The sequence below is a fragment of the Callorhinchus milii genome, unplaced genomic scaffold (assembly GCF_018977255.1).
Source record: "Callorhinchus milii isolate IMCB2004 unplaced genomic scaffold, IMCB_Cmil_1.0 Scaffold2, whole genome shotgun sequence".
In the NCBI taxonomy this organism is placed as follows: domain Eukaryota; kingdom Metazoa; phylum Chordata; class Chondrichthyes; order Chimaeriformes; family Callorhinchidae; genus Callorhinchus; species Callorhinchus milii.
The window spans coordinates 119,624,319-119,643,245 of record NW_024704743.1 but is presented as its reverse complement, the minus strand read 5'-3'; the positions used below and the strand labels follow the sequence as shown (position 1 = coordinate 119,643,245).

The 18,927-nt window shown below is 41.4% G+C and overlaps 1 protein-coding gene across 1 annotated transcript in view; it reads left to right on the top strand.

Moving 5' to 3' along the window:
* The window catches only part of LOC103179701 (vacuolar protein sorting-associated protein 13B), a 481,880-nt gene that overhangs the window by 324,823 nt on the left and 138,130 nt on the right, over positions 1-18,927 (top strand).

The following is an 18,927-nucleotide window of genomic DNA, read 5'->3' as shown; positions in this document are numbered from 1 at the left end:
GTAGGCATGCATCTTAAGATGGTACAGGTATTTAACATAAGCACTTTAAGATGTTTCATGTTTATTTGTTTAAATTTGAAATTCTTTCAAAGTTCAGCACATATATACACAGTCCGTTTGTTTAAAGCTGGTCTCAGATCTGAACGCCTGGTAAAATAAACAACTGAAATAAAGCATAAATCAGTGTAATTCTGTAGAAAGCTACAAGCAATGAAAATATACACGAGGACAATAAATGGATGGCTGTTGTGTCACCATTAACTTTGCTTTGTGAACAGTCAAAGGAATTAGCAATTGTGTGTGGAAATTACATTTGCCACTGTCGTGGTGGTTGTACTTGGGAGGTTTGTTTCACAAAGAGAGATGGCATTCCATTAATTCAATTGAGGCAGATACGTGATGCAAGCCTGTGAATGAAATCTGTGAAAAAATAGAGACCTTCTGAAGTAAAGTTTTAGAATAAACATATTTTTTTGTAAACATTCCCTGATTTGTCTTGTGTTGCATTTCAAAACCGCACTAATCATATGTGGATGGCAAAGCAGGCAGATGGTGGTAATATTTAAGATAAAAGTAATTCTTAATCCTCTGTAGAGCTGGCCCGAGTACAGAAGGGAAACAAGATAGATTTAGATGCTATTAAGTTGGGAAAGCAAACTGACAGATTTGAGCTTCAACAAGTGTCTCAAGTATCTATTTATTGTATGGGTCAGATGGTACCAATATGTTAGATGTGAATGTTTCCCACAGGTAACTTAGTATTGCCGAGAGAATATCTGCAAAAACCACTTTAAAGGTTTTATAGAATTGTTGCTTTTTTATGTTAAGTTGTAATGATTCCGTGCTGCAAGATGCATTTGAAATATTAGACCTATAAATATACAGGATTATGTTCTCATTAGCATAACTAAGAAACGTATATGAGTTACCTCAGGGTTTTAGCGGAGCCTGCACAACATCAGCCCTAATAGGGCAAAGTCCTGTTTTAACAGAACAAACTTCTGCTTGTCTAAATGGAACGTTCTCTGTAACGTTAAAATATCGTGGCTATCATCAAACGAATATCAAATTCTGCTTCAAATGGCATAGTTGAAATCAGGATCTCATGCTTTGAAAGAGGCCCCGGAATACTGTTAAATGGTGCTTTTTGCCCTAAGAGGCATGTGAAGATTCTTGCGATGTAGCAATGTTACAAGATGAAGAACCAATCAACCCATTTGATCCCATTCTCCATGAACACCCCCCACCCCGCATCCTCCCATTGTAGCGTCCAGCTTTTTTTTCATTAAATGCCACATCCTAAAGGTGATCAAAAACTGAAAACGAGCAAGTTAGCAGTTTGATGGCGACCTTTCTTACATGCTATGCAACCATTCCTAGTAGTTTTGTATTCCTTACCTTCAATGTATCCTAAGTAGCAGAGTTCCTCCTGTCTGGGAAAGCTTGGACAAAATGCACTTCAAGGTAAATTTTGGCAATTATTCAGACTCCTCCTGAGGAGTCCATTTTGTTTGCCTATCAAATACTGAATTAAAAATGTGATTAAATACTTCCAAGATACATCAGAGATATCAGTTTGGCTCATTCTGTGGTACTCTTGCCTCTGGGTCAGAAGGTTGTACGTCCAAGGCCAACATTGGGACCGCTGATAAAATTGGTCATTCACTTCATTGCTATGCATAAGTTGGCTGCCATGTTCGCCTACAAATGCACAGTCACTACATGTTACAATAAATTGTAAATTGCTTTGAAACATCCTTGACTTTATTGGCAAGATTTCAAACACAAGAATTCTCTTCTTCTCCTTGTTGACAAACTGCTATATTGGTGTTCTGCTCAAAGGTAAACCTGAAACACTTAATGTCAAGTGCGAAGAGGTCCTGGACGTCTTCGACTCAAAAATTGAAAATATCCGCTTGGTTGCATCGTCCTCCTCCCTCCATGTCCTCTTCCACTCCACCCAGACCATTGACAACGCCTTCTCCCTCCGCCATCGCTCCTGCCATTCCCCCCTCCTTACACTCCTTTGCCCCCATTTATCTCTCCTCTCTCTCAACCACAATCACCCGGACGAAGTTCACCACCTCCTGCCTCGATCCCCTCCCCACCCAGCACCTGCTCATTCAACTCCCCCTTCTCTCTCCCTTGCTGGCCGACACGGTCAACCAATCCTCCTCCACCGCCTCTCCTCCCTCATCCATGTTAGTGGGACTGCATTGGCATGGTTCAAGTCCTACTGGAGTCCTGTAGCTCAGTGGTTAGAGCACTCGCTTTGCGAGCGAGAGACCTGAGTTCAATTCCAGGCAGAGGGCGAAACCTTGGGCAAGTTTCCTTACTCCACACAGAGCCTAATAATAATCCCTCCAAAACCAAAAACAATAATAAATTGGTCATTTTCAATCTACGACTGTTTGTGGGACATTGCTGTGCGCAATTGGCTGCCGCGTTCGCCCACAAATATAGTCAATTCACTTTACAGTGAGTTCTGTGAAGCGCTTTGGGACGTCCTCCCGACATGAAAAGTGCTATATCAAATGCAAGGATTATTATTATTATTATTACTTAACCAATCGCCTCCATTTCATCTCTGCAAATGGTTTCTCCTCCCGCCCCCACCTGGTCACCTGCGGGGTACCACAGGCCTCCATCCTTGGCCCTCTACTTTTCCTTATCTATATGCTCCCTCTGGACGATGTCAGCCCCAGACACAGGGTAAACTTCAACATGTATGCGGATGACACACAAATCTGCTTTGCCTCCTCCAGTACCACCTCCAGCTCCGCCGATGTTCTATCAGCTTGTCTGGCAGACATCAGGGCCTGGGATGAGTACAAACTTCCTGCAGCTAAATATGGACAAGATGAAATATGGACAATTTTTGAGTCGAAGATGTCTAGGACATTAAGTGTTTCAAGTTTACCTTTGAGCAGAACACCTTGGCTCCCGTCAACATCTTCACTACTGTGGATCTAAACTCCTCAACCACCCTGGGCTCTCCCTCAGACTCACCGAACAGTGAACGTCAAGGGTCCAGTTTAACCCCCAGCTATCCCTCCTCCCCGCATCCGGTCCCAGACCAGGACCCCCTTCGACCTCCACCACACTACCTGCCTCCGACCGTACCTTACCCCAAATGCAGCTGAAACCCTCATGCATGCGTTTGTCACCTCCCGCTTGGAATATTCCAACGCACTCCTCGCCGGTCTCCCCAGCTCCACCATTCACAAGATCCAGCTCATTCAGAACTCTGCCACCCATATGTTGACCCGGACCAAACTCCGTACCCACATCTCACCAGTTCTGGCCCAGGCTCCACTGGCTCCCCATCACCGAATGGATCGACTTCAAGATCCTCACACCCGTGTTCAAATCCATTCACTCTCTGGCACCTTCCCACCTCTCCAACCTCCTCACTCTGCAATCCACCACCTGGTGCCTCTACTTCATTGGCACCGGCCTCCTGCTCGTCACTCGCACCCTCCACCCCACCGTCAGAGGTCACGCTTTCAGCCACTACGCCCCAAAACTCTGGAACACTCTACCTCAATCCCTCCACCTTGTCCCCTCTCTCCCCTTTTTCAAGTTCCGCCTGAAAACCTTCCACTTTGACGGAGCTTACTGCCATTCCCCCATCACCGCCCCGGCTCGGAGTCAGGCTCCGCCACTGTTAAGCGCTCTGCGTGGAGGGCTCTACATAAGGGCAAGTTGTTGTTGTTGTTGAAACCTGTAGACTGTGTTGTACCCTCTAAATTAAGAGGGTTTTTGTATAAGGAGTATAGGGACAGACTTTTTGTCCTGGTTACTGAGTTAGAAACAGGGAGGAGGTGCATTTAAAATCATCACAAAAAATAACACAAAGAGGCAGTTAGCAGACTTTTCCTTAACAGAATTCGGACATGGAATGATCTGCCAGAAACAGTGCTTGAAACTGGATGTGTATACCTTTTAAAAGGGAATCGGTAAAATGCTCGAGAAAGAAACAAGTGACAGGATATGGGGAGAGGGCAGGTGAACGGGGCTAGAAATTCATTCAGAGAGCCAGCATACCTGTCCGAATGGCCTCCTGTGTTATAAAATTCTGAGAGTCCAATTGCCAATGCCCTCATTCAACTGGTTCTCTCTCCAACTCAACGTAATCCCTGTTTATGTTGAGCAGTGCCAACTTTTCAAATCAGTTGAAAACTATTTGAGAAGAGCACGAACTGGCTTTGTCTTCCTCCAAGTAGCCTTTTTGTCTCGAAGAAAAGCAAGAGAAGGATTTGGCTGCAGGACGAGGACATTCGGAACTTTCCCTACATCAACTGGGCATTCCTCAACAGTAAAGATCCAGGAATCAACAACAACAACAAAATTACATTTGCACAGTGCCTTTCACGTGGGGAGGACGTCCGAAGGCGCTGGGCAATCAGTATTTCGGAGGGTGGAGGGCGGTGGGGGGAAGGAGGATGATCGAAGGCACGGTCGAAGAGGAGGGTCTTGAGATGGGTTTTGAAGGAGGCAAGGGAGGGAGTGAGGTGGAGGGACTGCGGGATGGCGTTCCAGAGGGTGGGGGCAGAGTGGCTTGAAGACCCGCCCGCCAATGGTGGGCCGGGCGAGGTGGGCAACCGCCAGAGGTGTTGCAATGCAAGCCAAAATGCAGCAGTACTGCAGTGAATGCAGTGACTGGCAAATCAAATAACCTCGGAAACCTGTGTCTTTATCAAGTCCACTGTAAAAAATCTTATTGCTTCACCAGAGGATTAACCCGGGCTACTCGCATGGCAGCTCTTGGGACTGCTGAAGGGAAATTGAATGTTTCCCACATTGTTAAGCCTCCTGTTGAGATGGGTGGAATCACGTGCTCAATACACACTTGTGGATAAGCTGTCAAATTCATGGAGCAGCACAAAACATTAAAATCCCCATATCACAGGCTCTTGCATTCTTCCAGGTACATCAGGGCTCCCTGGCTCCTCTTGCTCTCTTACCTGATCAGAAAAAAAGCAGCGAGAGTCGAAAGAAGGAATCGTAGCTTGAGCAAATAAGTAATTTAGGCACAAATCATTTTGTTTATTCACAGTGTAATTTGGTTTACTTTAATAGAAGCGCCTTTCACGTAGGGAGGATGTCTGAAAACCGATGACAGTGCTGTTGGGGTGGAAAGAGCAAAGATAACCGAAAGAATGGTCAAAATGTCTTGAGGGAGGGTTTGATATTGGAAGGGAAGGGGGTGAATCTGAGAGACTCCAGGATGGAGTTGCTCGAAGTCACAGAGGTAGGGTGGGGCGATGACATGGTGTGATTTGAAGGGGAGAATGAAGATGTGAAGTTTACTACAAAGTTGGCTCAGCAATCATCAATATTTCTGGGGTCTTTCACAAAGACATTGCAGTCTGGCCTTGTGGAGAAAGCTGGTCCTTTTGTGGAATTATCTGCCTGGTGAACAAGCTGGATTCACAACTTCTATAAAGAATGAAAGCGCTGGCTTGTGATAAATGTTGTTACGTTCAACTTCAGATTTATTGCAACAGGTTCTCTGGAGTTCCTCTGAGGACTCTGGTGGCCCCACTAGCTATTTCCTTATCTTTATCAGTGAATTAGTGGATCTCATTGAAAGCTACAACACCTTGTCTAACAGAGAGGAGAATTCCCCATCTGAAAATACATCTGCAGACTGAGGTTGACAGAATTGGTCGGTGGGGATGTAAGCAACATGCTACCTTTAGCACCGAGCAGCACCTTGGTAGAAGTGGACCTCAAATAATAATAAAATAACAATCCTTGAATTTGATATCAAGTCTTCAAGACGTCTCAAAGTGCTTCACAGACCAAATTATTATTATTATAATTTTTGGAAGGGATTATTACCCCCGTAAAAGCGACCCGCCAATCGACTAACATTCATTCCTATTTACTGCTAGGTAAACAGAGGCGTGTGGCATAAGGAAACTTGACTAATGTTTCTCCCTGCCCGGGAATCGAACCCACGTCCTCTCGCTTGCGAGGCGAGTGCTCTAACCAATACGTTACAGGACTCCACGATATCAGTAGGTGGAACATGGGAGCTTAAAACGCCATTGATTTGGCTGTCTGTATGACTTTCCTTTTTATAACTAGTTCAACCACATCCTCCTCCTACTTTAGTTGATTGAACTCTGCAGAGAGCTTCGCAGTGCTGTACATTTTATTTTTCCCGTAAAAGAGAAATCACAAGGTAAGACCACTAGAAGCCTTTTCCTGAAGGTTGCCTCCATGCTGTCGATAGCCNTTTTTTCTGACAACTTATAATTAATCATAAAAAGAGATTAGATTTTTCCCTGTATTAAAAAAGTATTAACTTGTGTTGCTTTTTAAGGTTTGTTATAGTTTAGTTGATTTTGTTTGCATGTTGGATTATCCCCTCGGGGATTCTTAGGACATTGGATCAGATATGGAAATAGAGATTGGGCTGATCTGCACTTAATAATGGCAGCATCTTAAACATATTTGATGTTTTGTATCTTTAATGTTAGATTGAGGTATTTCAGAATTATTCGAGATTCAGAACAAAAAAGGTAAAATAATAAAAATAATGATCCTTACATTTAATATGGCACATTTCACGTCAGAGAGGTTCTATATTTCAGTGGTTAGGGCACTCACCTCGCAAGCGAGAGATCTGAGTTCGATTACCGGTAGGGCAAAATGTTGGGCAGGTTTTCTTACTCTACACGCCTCTGTAAGTGGCAACCCGGTCGTTAGTCGATTGGCCGTATTTCGCCCACAAAATATAGTCATTTCACTTTACAGTATACCCTGTGAAGCACTTTGAGACGTCTCAAAGACGTGAGAAGGTGCTGTATCAAATGCAAGGATTATTATTATTGTTATTATTATTATTCTGTAAAGTGACTATGTGCTTTGTGGGCCAGCGCGGCAGCCAACTTGCACACAGCAGAGTGCCACAAGCAGCCATGAAGTGAATGACCAATTTTTGTGGGGGAGAGGGGGGAATTGTTGGCCAGATTATTATTAGTATTAACAAATTATAAAGCGAGGGCTTCTAACATGCCATTCCATTGAACTTTGTGAGAGATGTGGTATAATTGTAGGTTGCTTGAATGCTGGATTTCCTTGGAAATGTCATGTTGCAAATAATGATGCGAGTTTGCAAATAAAAGTGAATAGGTTCACTTTGTGTTTAAACTCATCAACTTTGTCTTTGATTTTCTTTGGTGGAAAAAATGCATTGTTTTGAAGTTGATTTGAAGTGCATAGACTAGGCAGAAATGTGGTCTCTACTTCATCCAAATAATAATAATAATAATAATAATCCTTGCATTTGATATAGCGCTTTTCACGTCAGGAGGACGTCCCAAAGCGCTTCACAGAACACACTGTAAAGTGAATTGACTGTATATTTGTGGGCAAACGCGGCAGCCAATTGCGCACAGCAATGTCCCACAAACAGTCGTAGATTGAAAATGACCAATTTATTATTGTTTTTGGAGGGATTATTATTAGGCGTGTGGGGTAAGGAAACTTGCCCAAGGTTTCGCCCTGCCTGGAATTGAACTCAGGTCTCTCGCTTGCAAAGCGAGTGCTCTAACCATTGAGCCACAGGACTCCACAAATAGTTTTACATACTCTCTTTGAATTAACTGAAGACATTTATACAGACAGTTATAAAATGTGGATGTAGTAAAGATGCCATTTGGAATCAATTCTCACTTTATATGTACTTTATCTTATCAAGAGATGTTGTCTTATATTTCTCAAACGTCTCTGAAAACCATGGCTCATAATCTTGGTTTTATTTGCATGGTTTCGTGAATTTCCATTTATTAAATCCTCCTTGAAAAGAACACCTGGGTAGNTTTTTTCAATATCTTTACATTAATTCAGTCATCGCTTGAAGAGTAAAAAGGAAACTAGCATCACGAAAATCTTTAATAAAATGTTTAAAAATCGGTCATTCGAGCCACACACTGTGGCTGTTCCTGGGACATTGCAGTGTGTAAATTGGTTGCCTTGTTCGTCTACAAAATTCACTGTCACTTCACTTGATAGGAAAAAACTGTGAAGCGCTTTGTGCGTCTTTGTCTTCAAAGGCGCTGTACCAAATGTAATAATAATGTAAAAATCCTTCCATTTGATATAGCGCCCTATCACATCTTCTAGACATTTCAAAGCGCTTCACAGAAAGTGAATTGACTATATTTTGTGGGTGAAAGTATACAGTTAAACCCTCAGCTTACTGGACTCCGGGTACCCGGGATTTAAACCTGGTCAGACCAGACCCGAAACCCAAAAAAACTTTAACAAAAATTTCCATGGATCCACTCGTTTAGACTCCCAACACTCCTTCTACCAACACTTGCTGACCAGCCTCACTGTACTTGCAGGTGTTCACACTGGCCAGAGATATATATCACCTTTGATTCAGATTGTTTGAATCCCATGGGCCTAATAGTTTATTCGCTATGTTCTACTCGCGAGATTCAAACAAATACAATGCCGGTACCAGTATTTACTGTTTTTTTTGAAAAATGACGAATCCCAGTCAGGTTAACTACATTTAGCCCCCCCAAAAATTGGTCAATCAATCCACAACTGTTTATGGGGCACCTCCGTGCGCACATGAATGTATGTGATCAAATATATGTATATGGATGCATGTATGCACATGCATGTATGTATACAGATGTACACGAGAAACAGGACTCTCATGATAATAGACGCCTTGTAGGTTTAAAACGATTTTTTTTTATTTGAGGATGAGAAGCACAGCTGTAGTTAAATGGCTCCGAAGTTTAGTGACTTCTTTATACAGCTTGTGGTTCATTCCTTAAATACCTGTGGGCCTCGAGATGAAATTCACATGCTCATTCTGTGACAATTTACACCACAACATGGGTTTCTCGCTGGCCTTTGTGGTTCTTTTCTTGTGCTGTGAATTTAGCAAACTCAGCAGTTCAAGGAGCCGTAACACGTGCTTTGTTTCTGTACCCTGACAACCGAACACATTGTTATCTCTTTATACATGTCTTTGGATTCTGCCTTTAAGCCATAACATGAAAGTTGTACAAGATGAATTGATAGGTACAGACAATGCAGATTTGTGGCTTTTGTGAGCAAAACTGTATGGTCCGCACAGGAATGAATATTGTTGTTTGGGAAGATTAAACAACTTTCCATGTCTGCTCACAAAGCCTCATGTGAGTTTAAGCTTATATTTTGCAATGCTCGATTAAAAGCCCCTTGGGCTGCTAAATATTTGACCTCCCAGTAGACATAAATGAAACAAATCTGCCATCAGTTCAAAAATGAATTCAATAATTTCCCACTCCCTTGCTCATATTGTTGACATGTTGATTTAAATCATATTTCTTCAATCTATCTAACATAATGTCAACTTGACTCGGTTTCAGTTGATAGCACTCTTGTGTGCAAGCCCTGAGGTAGGAATTTGAGTTCACAGTCTAAGCTGAAACCTCAATGCAATAGAATGGAAGTACTGCATTGTCGGAGGTGCCATCCCTTAAATCGATGTCCCATCTCTATTCCTCAGGTGGACGTTAAAGATGACTTGATTATTTATATAAATAATGACAATAATAATCCTTGCATTTGGTATAGTGCCATTCATATTGGGAGGACATATCAAAGCTTCACAGGATTTACTGTGAAGTTGTGTAACTGTGTATTTGAACACGCAGTCCAATTGTGCTCAGCAGTGACCGACAAACAGGCATCAAACAAATGACGAATTGTATTTGGGGGATTGTTGACCAGGACACAGTGAAAACTCTCTTCTCTTTTTGAGTAGTGCTATGGGTTCTTTAATATCCACTTGAACAAGCTTAATGATCTTGAATTAACATCTCATCCGAAGGATGGCACCTCTAAAGATGCAGCATGCCCCCATCACTGAATTGGAGCATCAGCTTAGACTGAGTTCAAGTCCTGATGTGGTGCTTGAACCCACAACCTTCTAACTCAGAGGCGAGGGGGCTACAAGCTGAACCGGACTGAGACACATTTGAAAGAGAAGGAGTTTCTCTGGGAGCCCTGACCAACAATTCCCCAGACAAGTTGGTCATTCACTTAATGGATGTTTATAGCACTTTGCTTTGTGCAAATTGGTTGCTGTGTTTGCTTTCAAATATAAAGGCACTATGCTTGACAATAATTCCCTGTGATGTTCTTTGAGACATGTTTATGTTATAGGCACTTTATTAAATGCAAGGATTATTATTATTATGATGCACACATGCAATGAGCGAGCCAAAAGGTTTTGCTTAGCTCCTGAGGGACTGAACTAAATTTATTTTATACAACATCAGAAGACCCTGTGCAATATGAAGCCACATCTTTTTTTTTTGGTCAGCTGTGTGTCTGACACATGCAGAAACCCGTCACTGTGCTTAAGAGTCTCCAAACCAGACAGAATTCCACGTACGTATGCCATCTACACATGAACATTTCTCTGTATGTGGATGGAATGCTCCGTGCTAAATCCTGAGCGTATTAGACATAGGTTGGTAAGGGCCAAGGCAAAGGTGTTACATCTCATATTAGCATATTTGAGAAGAGATTCTCCCAGGGTCCTGGCCAGCAATTTCTCATTACCGATGGGTCAATGAGAATTTCTAATAAAAAATAATTCTTGGATTTGATATAGCATATAGTGCTTAATTACGTCTTCAAGACTTCTCAAAGTGCTTCACAGAATATACTGTAAAGTGAATTGACCATATTTTGTGGGCGAAAGGCGGCAGCCAATTGTGCACAGCGATGTCCCACAAATAATCGTGGATTGAGTAACCAAATTATTTTTATTTATTTTGAAGGAATTATTATGCCTGGAAAAATGAATTGCCAATTGACTAATCACCTACTTACTGCTAGGTAAACAGAGGCGTGTGGAGTAAGGAAAGTTGCCCAACATTTCACCCTGTTGGGAATTAAACCCAGGTCCTCTTGCTTGCGAGGCAAGTGCTCTAACCACTGAGCTGCAAGACTTTAATGGCATTCCTTGTAAATAAATCCCTTTAAAAACAATGAGAAAACAACGGTAGGAGGAAGCCATCGAGCCCGTTTCATGAATATATTTGATCTTGGCAAAAAAAAATTCACCTAGTAAATTGTTCCAATCTGGAATGCACTGCCTGAAAGGGTGGTGGAAGCAGATTCAATTGTAGCTTTCAAAAGGGAATTGGACAGGTACATGAGGAGTGACTAAATAAATATGAGGAGCGATTAAGTAAATTGGGCATATTCATGCATGGAAAGAGAAGATTGAGAGGTGACGTGATTGCTGTCTTTAAGATTCTAAAGGGGCAAAACAATATAGATCATGACAGGTTGTTTCTACTTAGTCCAGAATAGTAGAACCAGAGGACATGGCCTGCGATTGAAGGCGGGGAAATTCAGAACGAATTTATGCAAACACTATTTCAGTGAGCGAATAGTGAACCTGTGGAACAGGTTCCCTAGGGAGACGGTTGAAGCAGGAAGTGTTAATTCTTTCAAACCCAGATTAGATTTTCTTTCAGGAAATAATCATTTTGGATATAGTACATGGGTAGTTTGGGACATATGTGCATGTGACCGCCAAGAAGGTGGAAGGCGAACTAAATGGACCTTGGTGTTTTTTTGTCTGGCATTGCTTATGTTCTTATGAAAAGGAAACATTTTCAGGGCTATGGGGTAAGAGCGGGAGATTGGGACTAGTTAGATCCCTTCAAAAAAAATAATAATAACATGATCAGTCAATCCAAGGAGAATCCTAGCTTCTCTACCCTCTGCTGATAACTGAAGCCCCACATTCCTGGTACCATCCTGGAAAATCTCCTTTGCACCCTCTCCAATGCCCTGACATCCTTCCTAAAGTGTAGTGCCCAGAACTGAACACAGTTCTCTAGCTTATATTGCCTCTCCTCATTCTTCCTTCCAAAATGCATCACTTCACATTTCTCCATATTAAACTTCATTTGCCACGTGTCTGTCCATTTTACCAGTCTGTCTATGTCCTTTTGCAGTCTGCTACTATCCTCCTCACTGTTTACTACTTTTCCTAGCTTAGTAACATCTGCAAACTTGGAAATTGTACTCCCTATACCCAAGTCCAGGTTACTTATATAGATCAAAAACAGCAGTGGTCCCAATACTGATTCCTGGGGAACACCACTGCACACTTCCCTCCAGTCAGAGAAACAACCATTCACCACCACTCTTCTTTCTGTCTCTCAGCCAGTTCTGTATCCATGCTGCCACTGTCCCTTTAATACCGTGGACTTCTATTTTGTTTACAAGTCTCTTATGTGGCACTTTATCAAACGACAAATAATGATGATTATTAATTAATATTATAATTAATAATAATTATTATATATCCTGTTATACCCTAGTGCCTCTATCTCTCTGATCTTCTTCTATCCCACTCGTCTGTTCGAACCTCTCCTCAGCTAACTCGGACTTGCTGCTTGGCCCCTGCCCTCCTTGTGCTATCAACAGTGGATGAGCCTACAGTTACCATGTCCCTAAAACCTACCTCTTTAATGCTGCCTGTGGTCATCTCTCCCTCCCTCCTCTCCTCCCCTGCTCAGGGTCCTACCTCTCCTTGCAGATTCGATGGCCACACTCACCACCCTTTTTTCCGTTGCTTGGCATCAAGTTAAGCCATTGTTCAGTGCTCCGAGATGTTACCCTGCATGAAGGCCGCTATATACATTGCAAGTCGTTATTACTTTTGTAATAGCAGAAAGGGGGCGAGCTTTTACCATGAGTCCCTGTACCTGACCTCTTAATTTGGATGTTGAAGAAAGCAAGGATTGTAAAATATGACATTTTCTCCTGCTGTGATTAAACAGTTACTGCTGCCAATTACAGTTACCCCAGTTGATTTGATGTCCGTGTTTTGGTATCCACGGGAAGAAGGAACTAAGACCATCGAAGTCTAAACACAGGCCTTATAATTTTTCCCAAACGTAAATACTGCTAAAACAGTGCTAAAGGAACTTGTTGAACGTGAAAGGGCTTATGCTTTTATTTGGAATCAGTTGAGAGTCCCTGCGTATTTTGTGGCTTCCTGTGGCAGGATGTAGCACTTGCCCTGAGGTTTCTGAGAATATGATGCCTCGCATCAAGGCATTTTTCCTCGGATCTGGCTTCAATGTCAATATTTCTGTCAATGATTATATTGCAGTCAGCCCCTACTGGCGTTACCCGTTTTTGCTTTGACTTACAATGTCACAGCGTGGTCTGAAATATATTTATGAAGCGAGTGTCCGTTCTGGTGCGAGGGTTGTTGTGCTGGAAACTATTCAGTGTATTGAAGGCACTGTAGCAGTTTTGTCATAGGATCATAGAAGTTGAGTCTTAATGAATAATAATCCTTGCATTTGATAAAGCACCCTGTCACATTGTAGAGTTGTTTCAAAGCACTTTGCAGGATATCCTGTAAAGCACTCTGGGACGCTATCCTGCATGTGGGGCGCTATATAAATGCAAGTCGTTGGTGTGACTCTATATTTTGTGGGCAAAATTTTTATTTATTTTCGAATTTTTTAAAAAAATCTTTTTTTTCCTTTTTTTGTTCTGATTTAAAAAAAACTGTTTACTATTACCTTTTATTATTCATTTAGCTATTAAAAGGATTTTCGGATTGGCAGCCCAGTCGCCTGACCCAATAGCTAAGGTGATAAATACACTATATTTAAAATAGGAAATAAGAATTGGAAACACAAGTCCTCCGTTGGATGGGATAGAACTTGCCAATGGGGAAAGTGAAAGATCTCAGAATGTTATCGCTCGCCATGTCAAAACAGGACGAGGCAGCAATAAACAAGGCAAACGGGATACTGGGCTACATTGACAATTCAGTTCAATTTAGTATGAGTAAGTCATACTCGAGCTGTATAGTGCACCGATCAAAGCACTCAGGGACCCTACCCGTGTGAAGTGCGCTAGAGTACTGCACACAGTTCTGGCCCCAGAGCATTAGAGGCTGTGCAGAGAACAATGAGGATGTGCAAGGACTGAGCTATGAACAACAATTAGGCAAATTAAGCTTCAGTCTTGATCTGTCCATATCGACCTGTCTGCTCTCTCCTCTCAACGGACTCCGGCCTGCTCCAAGACCCCCGCCCTGCGCGCCCCACCAGCAGCGGTAGGGCCTTCAGCCTCGCTGCCCCACCTTTTGGAATTCCATCCACAGTCCCATTACCTCGCCACTCCCTTGCCTCCTTCAAGGCCCATCTCAAGACCCTGCTGTTTGACCACACCTTCAGTCACCCTCCTACCCTGCCCTTCAATCGTATTTATATGACTCCTGATCCCAATCATATATATAATATACAATTTGAAGTTATGAAAGAGCTCTTTCATAATTTAAAACGGGAAGACAGTAAGGATATTATTATGCAAGTTAGATGAGCCAAAGGGTCTTTTTAGTTAAACATCACTTGCAAAGTTTTCCTAGTTTTTAGTTGTGCTGCATGATGGCACGTCATCCTACAGAAAACATTAGCCAGAGTGTGCAACATAGCAATAATACTTTGAGATGATGCCATGAATGTAACATGAACTACCAAGCTAGATTATATTCTTGAAACACATTTTGTCCTGTGCTAATCTTATATTGTATCCAGATGGAAATTTGGGTGGTAATTTTGTTCCATTTCCAACAATTATTTTATTGGCGTCATGGCACTGGGCAGCAATAGGTGATTGGATTCCCTGCACAATTTGTAACATGAACTGAAGACCTGTTGTATTCTGTAAAGGCACTATTGTTATTGTCACTGAAAACTCACAAAGCTTTGCTCCTCCAATGGAGTTGTACACTCTAATCCCAATTCTCTGCTGTTTCCCAGGGCCCTTTTGTATTGTTTCTCTTTAAATATCTATCTAATTCCCTTTAAATGTTGCTATAGTTTTGTTTCAATAGGCACTTGTGGCAAATACCTTAATTCTTCTAATAACTCTCTGTTTAAAATGTGTTCTGATACCTGCTTAATTCTAATACCGACAATCCTGATCTTGTGCCCCTTTGTTTTCGTTTTGTCAACCAGTGGAAATCTTTCACTATTTATCCTCTCAAATGCATCAGAAATGTGAAGGCTTTTTATTGGACTGTTTCGTACTTGAAGGGCAATCCTTCCTTCAAAGATGCTGCACTTTACCACCTTGCAACCACGGCATACAATTTGTCCTTACAAAGGCACATTTTCAATATTTCCTGAATAATAAAACAGAATTCTGCAGTACATTTTTTAACGTTTAGGTCAGTCTTAGATTACATTGTTGAAGGATATTGTTGCCGGCTGCAAGAGTTTATAAAAGAATTGAGGTCTGCACTAAGCTGTTGTTGTCCAATCCAAAAACTTGGAAGCAAAACAGATGAAAAATTTAAAAGCCATTAAAAGAAAGTTAAAAACATCTGTAAGTGTCTTTGAGACCTGGAATTGTTTCAAAATACTAATTAGAAAAGTGCGAGAATTCCTCTAGTGACAACAAAGTTGAACAATTAAGTGGATGTAAATAGGGAATTTACTTCATGTTAGAAAATTGTATGGACAGACCAAAGAGTTTGATGGTCAAATGAAATGATTGACCTTCGTTGCTGTTGGATGCAAGCAATTCCTTGGAATCGCAACACATGATCTCAATCAACCAAGGAAAAAAGGAAACTGGGGTTAAAAATGTATACATTGGGAAAATGGCAATAAGAATGAAGCCTTGATGTCTCAGGACCTTAAATATGATTCCTGCAGGAAGTCTTTGCACATCAGGTTGAACTCAGATCCAGTGTGATCTCTGGTTGGAGATGAATACTTGGGTTTAGGAACAGCAAAAGATGGGAGGATCGGAGCTGTTTTCTAAGTGAAGTTTAAAGAAAATATTGAGAATATCGGGGACTGATCCAATTTTGGTTCATAAATATTGAGAAAAGATTTTTTGCTAGTATGCTTCAAGATAGAAATCAACACATATCAAACAACGAGAACAATTTTCATGGATATAGTGTATGAACTCTCTGTGTGAAAAAAATTCTCTTTGCATTAGGGGGATGTCTCAAAGTGCTTCACAGGATATAATGTAAAGTGACAATGTATTTTGTGGACGAACCACTGAATTTCTGAAATTTCTATCTAAAATGGCACACAAGTTATCCTTCCCACATTTCTTTGCAATGGATCCCAGTATATCATTAGCTTAATTGCTAACATTGTCACACTCACTGGATGCTTTCATTGAACAGGAACAAGGACAATTGTCATCACTGGCTTTCAAGTTTCTCCCAGAAGGTTGAGAGAAGAGGATTGAGAGGCAAAGTGATCAAGGTGCTCAGAAACTGAGGACTTCAAATAAATAATTCAATCTCTACTGTGAGATAGTGCAAGTTGTTAAAAGCATTAGATGCATTTAATGTAGTGCCTTTCATATTGGGAGGACATCTCAAAGCGCTTCACAGTATATACTTTAAAGTGTGGTTAGTGTGCATATTGTAAGTGAATGTGGCAATGTGTGCACAAACAGCCATGATGTGGATGCCTAAGTTTATCTGGTCGATTGTTGGCCAGGACACTCAGAAAAACTCCCTTCTCTTTTTGAGTAGTGCCATTACATCTTTAAAGTCCACCTAAGTGGCAAACGGGATCTCAGTTTAACACCTCATCAGAGGATAGCACCTCTGATAATGCTGCATGCCTCCAGCATTGCATTGGAATATCAACCAAGATCATGCAAGTTCAAAGCGTGAATATGGGGTTTAAGCCTCATCCTTCTGACTCAGGCGAGAGTGCTGTCAATTAAGCCAGGCTCACGTTTGTCAGTCTTCACTATGCTGAATGTGGGAGTTATACAGTACAGGAACCATTCTATTTCTCCAGCATTGACATTAAAAGAACAGATGAGAAATGGCAAATAATTGGTCTTCATATCATCTTATATTTAGCAACCTTCAGTACCAAGGAGTAGGAATGGAAATTCTTGAAATAATGATGATGTGGTGATGTAGTTCTCAAAGCTTCATCTTGTGGAATATCTTGGCCTTAGTGTCTCAAAAATGACTGTTTGAAGAACGAGCTAATTGAATTTTCAATCATTCGGTTCTCTTACGTCTACTGCAGTTCTGGTTTACTCTTTATAGCAATTGCTTTCTGAACAGTAATTTGGTAAGCTTCAAAATGGGACCAGGTTCTTTAATTTATGATTGTGTCATATCTGTTGTTACAGTAAGATTGAATGTGGTTATTCAAGCAGTCTAACCTCGTCCATATGTCAGACAAACAAGGACAAATGAGCAAGCCATTCTCTAAGTGGAGGCCATCTGCGTGGGTTTCAGACTGCTGCATTATTACTATGAATTTTCTCTGGTAGACTACCATGAGTTCAAGCCAGGTTTTTCATTGAGGATTTACTGCAATCCCAGGCAAACTGAGCCACATTTCCTCCTGCATGAATGTTTCTGAGCTGCCAGGAAGAATAATGACTATGGAGCAGCGAAACAATGTGGAATGGTTCTTTATAAAATCTTTGTTTAGGCCAACAGTTTCTCTTCAGAGCAGTGAACCATGAGCCTCACCTCCCTGTCAGGCCTCTCTTGAGTGTATTGTTTGCACCATTGTCTTCTGTGGGCTTTTGGTCATGAGTTGCTCGTGTCGGCATTCAGCATAAGAACCGATAGAGCATCGCACCTCAGAACTCCCAACCATTATAAACAGTAAGTTAGGTTGTTCACAGTAATGATTTGACGCTCGCTGTTCACACTTATGCAGCCTTCCACTGCTTGCTTTTCTAGAAGATTAAACAAGAGAATTAGTGAATCAAGCTGGGCTTCGTAAGCATTCATACAGTAACTTGCATTTATATAGCATTTCGGAGCACTTCGCAGTGACATCGTTTGATGCCGAGCCTGGGAGAGAGGGGAGGTGACCATAGGCACAGTCAAAAAAGCAAGTCTTTAGGTGTACAACTTAGGACTCTACAAGTCACCAGTTGGCTGACTTTGAATTCTAAAAGCATCAGGAGCTTATTACTATAGGATTTTCCTTTTTGACTGCATATTGCTCTCTCATAAATAGGCGAGTTCTGATTTCACTCTCAAGAAGTGAATTTAAGACATTTCCAAAATTCGGGATAAATTTCTGGTCTCTGGATCCTGAAGTCTTTATTGTAAACTTGCGGGAGATATTTTTATACGTGAAAATTATTCTTTGAAGACTGAGTTGATTGGAGTGGTTCGCCATCCATTTGAGCAGTAGAGCAATTGCACTATTCAAAAAGAGAAGGGAGTTTCTCCCAGTGTCCTGGCCAATAGGACGCAGGATAAAATTATTCACTTCAGGCTGTTGTGGGACATTGCTGTGCGCAAATTGGCTGCCAAGTTCTCCTACACTTGGTCAAAATCTCAGGAAGCGCTTTGAGATGTCTCGCTGACGTGGCAAGGTGCTATGTCAAGCACAGAGATTATTATTATAATGTGCGGCAAGCAATGTACAGAGCTCTACTTGCAAGCAAGAAAAAGCTGCTTAGGTTTTTAAACATCATTGAAGAGTTGGTCATGCAGCTAGTTCTTTAAGAGCATTAAAAATCTTTGGGAACAGAAAGTACTCCCTATGCTTCCTTTCTTTAACCAGTATTAATGACACCAAATCATGCTGATGGCAGAGTTCTATTCAAAATTATGGATCTGCTTAAGTTCAACACGTTCTTTCGCTGTTCGCAGATAATTCATTTGTTAATAACTTAAAATTGTGTTTCAAAACTAAACATTAATGTGACAAGTTTCACTGAAAAATGCATTTGGGAACAAACTTTTGCCGTGGGAAAAAAAAATTCCCGGAGAAATGCAAGATTTATTGTTGTGTTAATTCATTCTGTTGGCTTCTGAATGCAGATGCATCTGTTACTTCAAAGCTGATCTCCTAAAAGTTACTTTTATGGAGTTAAAGATAGCTA